We start from the raw sequence: 7,789 nt of genomic DNA on the forward strand, positions 1-7,789 counted from the left end.
ATTGTGGAGCAAGAAACAAAGGTGTACACTAAATATCTTTTCCCAACATCGTTATCTTATTTATATTTCAGTTTTCTCCCACGAAAGAGCCATGCAGAGTTAAGATACTCGTATAGATGTATAGTGTGATAAGCGAGACATCGTTTCTATCATTTCGTGTAAAAGTTGATCAAATACTAGTTTCCCTCCAGCAGAGACTTTTGTGTGCGCTAATCAATCAATCAATCAATCAATCAATGAGTCTTATATCGCGCATATTCCGTGGGTACAGTTCTAGGCGCTCTGCAGTGATGCCGTGTGAGATGAAATTTTATACGGCCAGTAGATTGCAGCCATTTCGGCGCATATTTACCTTTCACGGCCTATTATTCCAAGTCACACGGGTATAGGTAGACAATTATTAACTGTGCCTAAGCAATTTTGCCAGGAAAGACCCTTTTGTCAATCGTGGGATCTTTAACGTGCACACCCAGTGTAGTGTACACGGGGGGAGGTTCGGACACCGAAGAGAGTCTGCACACAAAGTTGACTCTGTGAAACAAATTTCCGCCGAACCTGGGATCGAACTCACGCTGACAGCGGCCAACTGAACACAAATCCAGCGCGCTACCAACTGAGCTATATCCCCGCCCCAATCATGAAATAATCACCAGTATACATTATACAACCACCCGAAATCCGCTACACTTGTCACTTAGAATGATATAGTATGGAATGCCACACGCCAGTTTAATGCGGGTTGAAGCAACCAAAAGACGGAAAACGATGAATAGTATCGAACGATATCATAAATGACGACGTGCTAATATGAACAAGCGGGTCTGATTCTTTTTACTTCACCGCATTCTTTTCTTTTTGTTTACGAAAAATCGATGAGGCGAAAGGAAAAGATTCACATGCAACAGTCCTACGGATAGCCTGGCAATCCAAAGAGGAAATTGTATAGCCATATCTCAAGCAGGAAACGTTTTAGAATACAAAGTTCGGCATACGAGAGTTTCCCTAAAGCTGCCATGCTCATGCTTAAAAACAGCAATGCTTTGTGTTTACAATTGAAGCTACGCTGCAACAAAGCGTGTTTGTGTGTTTTCGGTGCTACTGCTTAAGTTTGCCTGGAGTGCATGCAAAGAGGTGTGTGAGCAATATCCACAAGGAGCGTTCCAAAAGAATATCATAGCCTACACACGCATATAGTGAAATAGTATTGTAAGTAGCCTATTTACCGAGTCATTAAAAAGTAAACAAGGTAGCAGGAAGCCTTTGTAGGCTCTTCCGAGCACGTTTTCCTGCGGTCTTGTCTGTCTGTCTGTCTGTATCTGTCTGCCTGCCTGTCCGTCCATCCGTCAGTCCGTCCGTCTGTCTGTCTGTCTATCTGTCTGTCTTTCTGTCTGTCTGTCTGTCTGTCTGTCTGTCTGTCAGTCCTGTCTGTCTGTCTGTCTGTCTGGTCATGTGAATGCAATTACTCTTGAGTATATATGTGCCTGCCTGGGACTGCATGCGCATAGGTTTGCGCCCATCTGCTTAATTGTCTGCAAGGCTGTTTCTCTGCGTATCAATGCATCTATTATTTGCGTGTGTGTCTGTTTGCGTGCAAAAGTACATACTTCCGTGTTTGTGTTGTTGAATCACTGAATTGCGTTCAGTGTTGTTCTCTTGTTCATAATATCAGTTATGATAGTACAACAGCTTTATTTACGGCCACAGGCGTCTTCAAAGAACTGAAACTGTGGGTTTTCTGCAAATCGGATTGTTCAAATAGTTTTAACAGATGAAACTTGATGTCGAGTTCCCAATTTGGTGTACTGATTTTAAAACTTTGGCCTTCATATGAACTATTTTGATCTTGGCAACTGAGTTAACAAGAAGTAGAGGACATAGTTTCAGTGTACTTAGGGGCCTACTGCTTTCATTGGTTTGTTCAACTGATTTCCTTCATTTCAGTACTACAAGCTCTGACAAAAAGAAAGAAGAAGGCAACAAGATGTGGCTTACTCGTTTGACAGTCACGTTTCGTAAATAATATCGTTTATAGCCGAGCGGCTTGTTTTGCTTCAAATAATTAGAAATAGTGATCACGGGAAGGATTGCTGTGATTCATTTACACTAATAAAATGTAATTGATTTCGCAAACTTTACGGGAAGTTCCTCGCACAGAAAGCGGGTTGTGGTGATAACAGGTTGCTGATATTATAACATACGTCATAGTCTTTACAAGTGTTGTCAACCAACAAACGCAATGAACTTAAGTTTTAGTTCACACATTGTGCCAAATGTTTCTTTAAAAAGTAAATTTGAATGAACACGTGGATTGTCGGCATTAGATAAAAGGAGAGCACCGACTAAACGTTTCCACCTTGCAAAAATCACAACATTTAGAAACAGTTCTTTCACAGAATGTTTTACTAAACTAATGCCTTTCCCTGAAATGACCTCAAGCAAACTGAACATCCATGTGCCGCGAACAGACGATTTTGCCTTGTTCTGTATTCAGGAGTTGTTTCCCTTGGTTTGTTTTGAGTGACTTCCCTTCCCCCTTTTTAGTTTGGCAGCCGCCATTTGTACTGGTCAGTCAGCACCAGGTTCCACTTAATTCTGAAATATCTCCAGTTTAATGTGCGCCTCACATGATGTAAGTACAGTCATTTCATTTCTGAAAGTTTATTTGAGGTTTTTGTTCTATTTGTTTGCTTAACACCCAGCCGACCACGAAGGGCCATATCAGGGCGGTGCTGCTTTGACATATAACGTGCGCCACACACAAGACAGAAGTCGCAGCACAGGCTTCATGCCTCACCCAGTCACATTATTCTGACACCGGACCAACCAGTCCTAGCACTAACCCCATAATGCCAGACGCCAGGCGGAGCAGCCACTAGATTGCCAATTTTAAAGTCTTAGGTATGACCCGGCCGGGGTTCGAACCCACGACCTCCCGATCACGGGGCGGACGCCTTACCACTTGGCCAACCGTGCCGGTATTATTGTTCTATAATTTGCTTGTGTGAGGTAGAGTGGAATGCGTGTGGTTGGTTTTATTTGTTGGGTTTATCGGCACAGCGTGCTCTATACTTTTTGTTCATTTTCATTTTTCATTTTCCGTGCTCTGATATTTGGATGCTTAGTGGGTCGGGAACAGTGTAGTTTTGTTTATTGGTGTGTGGTTCCGTGGTACTGACTTTTTTGCAAATAGTGTTTTGGTCTTATGTTATTGTAATTGTTTTTTCAGTTTTTCACCGCATGACGCATGACGCGGGAGACGCAAGTATCAAGTCAATTAAAATGGTGAGACTATTTGCGCACAGTTTGTTGTTGAGTTTTCGAACGAACGTGGAGGCAGAACATGCCTTGTCCTCAGCCTTCCGACCTGGAAATGTTACTGAAATAAATTAAATGCCACATGATATGCCAGTTCAGGGATAGTCGGCACGTTGCCTTGGTATTTCTTTATTTCATCTCTCCGATTGGGTCCATCTCATTGCAACTGTTGTAGGACAGCCTGCAAACTGCTTGCTCTGTCAAAGGTACTGACTTTTTTCTGACTTCATCACAATGAACAACCGTGACAGCTTTCAGCGTGGGATACTCGAAACCGAAAGACATCTGGCTCAGGATCTAACGCCCCTTACACTACAAACACAACCGTACCTCGGTTATTCAGTTCACGAAGAGTCTATTCTTAACCAGAACGAGAATGAAGCGAGGGACAATGATCTTGAGATGGATGCCGAAGAGGGAGCTGACGCTGCTCCGCCTGCATGCATGGCATGGTTATGTCAATCTGTCAGCCCAAGATATGCATCCATGACTGCCAGAGTGGATTCATTTGATGACAGATTAGTAAGAGACCCACGTAGGAGACAGTTAGCTGTTGCTGGATTCTACCAAACAGGTTGTGTGTTATTATTGTTCTGCTTTGTTATTTTAACTCATTTTAATCGCATACCATTCACGTGTCAGAAACGAGTCTGCTACTACTCGTATGTCTGATAAATGAGCCAAACAAAAACCAGTGTCTGCGTTACTTTAGTTCATAACCTCAAAGAACCAAACCTCTCTCTCTCTCTCTCTTCTCTCTCTCTCTCTCTCTCTTTTCTCTCTCTCTCGCTTTTCTCTCTCCCTCTTTTCTCTCTCCCTCTTTTCTCTCTCTCGCTCCGTCTCCCTCTCTCTCTCTCTCTCTCTCTCGCTCTCTCGCTCTCTCTCTCTCTCGCTCTCTCGCTCTCTCTCTCTCTCTCTCTCTCTCTCTCTCTCTCTCTCTCTCTCTCTCTTTCTCTCTGCGTCTGTGCTGTTGATTAAATCAGTAATGTTCTATTTATCCCGGCAGATTCAGGACAGGCCATCAGATGTTTCTATTGTGGTACATGTATTGTGACACACGACTGGAGCTCATTTGGCGACCCTTGGGTAATTCACATACGAATGCGCTTTTCCTGTGGATACGTCTACCGAACCAAAGGGGAGCAGTTCGTGTGGGAGACTCTTGGCCAGATCGCCAGGGGTGATAACTAAACGAAGAAGGTGCAAACACGCACATGCTGAAACCATTAACCATATATACACATCCTGATGAAGCTTCCATAAGCGAAAATTCGTACCGTCTTGTCTCGTTCTTGTATCGGTGAGTACAGTATTCCTTTGTTTTTTAACTTTATATACACATCAAGCAGGGCGGTACGGCGTGTGTCCGTAGTAAGCTAGACGTTTTCCGGAAATAACTCTGTCATGCGTTGTGGAATGGTTGCGCTCCTGAAAATAAGACGCTGCCCTGTTGGGGAAAAAAACAGCGCATGAAGTGAGTCGTTCACTCTGGTGTTTATGTTACAAATGCATTGTCCGCTCGATCTGATATGACCTTTCGGATTGCACGTTTCGTTGCGGCAATGATCGCTGGCCTGTCATAACACGTTTTGATTTATGTCACATGTTTTTGCTTGATGTCACGTAAGTTTGGGAACCACATTTGCTTAACGATCGCTGCAAGCTATCCGCAGCTAATCCTGGCGCTGATATGAAAGAAAAGAGCGTCATATTGATATTACACTGCATAACATACACATCTAAGTGAATAGACGATGTCCGGAAATAACTCTGCCAGGATTTTAAAACTGTATGTGGTAGAAATCAGCCCTGACATCGAGGTAAACTTATCAAAGCATGCTGCTGACAGGCCTAGACCTGCCATAACGACGAACAACTTATACTGATGTGTATGGTATGCAGTGTACGCTCGATATAGTACCCTTTTCTTTCGAAAAACATGCAAATCGAAGCCACGATTCGCTGTCGATTGCTTGCCGATCACTAAATTCACGTGACCTCAAACAAAACTCGCGTGACCTCGGTCGAAACATGTAGTTAGCAATCACTCTGTTCTAGCGATCCTTTTGTCGCAACGAATCTCCGATCAATATACTTTCAATGGAAAAGGGTATCGTTACGCACACTGCATAATATTCACACCAGAGTTAGTTGTTCGTCGGGATTGCAGGTAAAAGATGGCAAGCAGCGTGCTGTTACTTTGCCTGCTTTGAGAAGATTGCCTCGATGTCTGCAGGGCACTGACCATATGACAGGGGTCTTTCCGAAAAACGTCGATGAATCGTTGGGGTCGGTGCTGGTTTTGTGTGTGGTTTTTTTTTCACATCGGCAGCCGGCTATTGTATGCCTCACTATCAGTGTGGGGGGGGGGAGGGGGTGCGTGCGTGCGTACGGTATTTTACTTAATTTTTATTTTGGTTGGCTGTTATGCTGTTTGTAAGTTGTTTTAGAGCATTGAAGTATTAAAGGTCTGTGGACGTATTATCAAATACATATGTCCTTCAGTCGAACGATAAAAATTCCAATAACGGAGGGTGGGTGTTCTTGCTTTTGCTGGTGGTGGTGAATGGGGTGATAGTTGCGCTTGGGGGCGGGTTGGCGGGGGGAGGGGGAGAGAAAGAATGGGCGTAATTGAATGTCCGTACTCCTAGAAGAGTCATCTTCATTTAACATTGAATTAACCCATTGCTGCTAACTGGTTCTTTTCTTTGACATGTTTTCTTGCATTTTTTACCATTCAGAAAAGCTACAGCTTCACTCGCATGTTAATACCTGAATGTGAGTATGATGCTTTTCAGAAAATGTATCTGCCTTGTGTGAAATACGTATTTTCTTTTCATTGCTTTTTGTGTTAATAATGCTGGTAGTATATGTTGCATCACTAACAAAATGATTTTATAACACCTTTGTCAATCTACAAAATAAATTGTTCCGAAATGTCCAATGTCTTAACTGTTGACTAGCTAGTAGTGTAGGTATGTGTTCAAGTGTCAAGACGCTTTTCATTTTGTATGACAGTTTGCGCAGGTCCATTGTTATGCACGCAATCGTTTACATGGAAAAAGAAGACAGGGAAAAGCGGGGTAAGATGAAACAGTTTGTATTCTAACGGTCCGCTTCTTTTCATTGAACTGTTTGATAAGACTTTCCTGAAATCAGTATGCTGAGAAACCCTTCCCCTTTCAATAGATTAGGTTGAGTTGTATTGTCCAACATAAAGCGCCGAAGCTATGATGTCACACAAGAAGAACATATCAAACATGTAACAGTTTACCCCATAGGCGGGGTAAGTTGAAACAGCAAGTAGGTCTGTATGCGATTAATTGAAATATCGATGAAAACGATAAAACTTCACATTTGGTCTTTGGTTTTTAGCCGAAATACAGTCATATAATATGTGATGATACATGGATGTCTTTCTTGTATTTGATGTTGGTAGGGAGACGGGAACAACCCTTGTTAATCTACTATGCCTACCTTGTTTGACGTCACATGGGCAGGTCGCCTAATATGGAATACTTTTTGTTTCATGCTGATAACTAGTTTATATTTATGCTCTTTGTTGTTTTCTCTTTGATAAATTGTTAGGCCTAATTAGAGCAAAAAGCTTGGATTAACATTCAGCAAAAATTAAATTCAGAACATTTCACAACTGGTCCATATTAGGAGCATGGGCGAAAAAATCCCACTGTACTCCAAAATAACATGATACAACTCAGTGTTCGTTTCAGACTGATTCAAATATGCATCAGATTTACTTGCTTCGGTTCGATGAGAAGATTATTCGAAGTAGAATATAAAACTACAGAAACGTATCAACAACAGAGAGAACATAAATGAAAGTATCAACTTTCACGTAAAGAAGACGTGTTTGAAGGTTTTGTTGCTGTTGGTATTTTGAAAGCTTGAAAGTTATGTTATTTTCAGCAAGCTTCTGAATGCATGACTAAAACCAGTCTGTATCTTTTCTTTTCCTCTATTTGTTAAAGGTGGTACATATTAGGACACACGCATACTTTGAAATGTTGCTATTATTTTAATGATTTAGTTTTCGCTAGAAAGACTGGGCAAACACTGCTAAAATGTAATAATGACAGTCTTAGTTGTCACATATAGCAATGTGTATGAGTTGGTTGCTGTGTCGGTAGACAGAAGCTAGGCAGCTGTTAGCGTCACATTTAGAGTGAACGCTGCCAAAAGTGTACAAAAGTGAAAAAGCCTAACGGTTTGTGGTTTGTGCGTCCGCAACTGTTTTGACACGTGCAAGCTATCCAGAAAGTGTAAATGTGACCAATGAAATTATTTTGAGTGCTCTAGCATCATTACTTTGTCAGTACCGGAGTTGGTCCATTTCAGGAGCCAGTCCATAGTAGCTATATTGTCTGATTGCGTTGTTCATTTTTTTTATCAAAGTGCATCATTACTGCTTGAGTTTTGTTTTGTTTTTACTTTCGTAATTTATTTTATCGAACCT

General features: G+C 41.9%; 1 protein-coding gene across 1 annotated transcript in view; it reads left to right on the forward strand.

Annotated features, from left to right (window-relative positions):
• LOC138962235 (uncharacterized) overlaps positions 1 to 7,789 on the forward strand; it is a 190,000-nt gene that overhangs the window by 20,381 nt on the left and 161,830 nt on the right. The gene's annotated exons all lie outside the window — the stretch shown is intronic.

The sequence above is a fragment of the Littorina saxatilis genome, linkage group LG3 (genome assembly GCF_037325665.1).
Source record: "Littorina saxatilis isolate snail1 linkage group LG3, US_GU_Lsax_2.0, whole genome shotgun sequence".
Lineage (NCBI taxonomy): Eukaryota > Metazoa > Mollusca > Gastropoda > Littorinimorpha > Littorinidae > Littorina > Littorina saxatilis.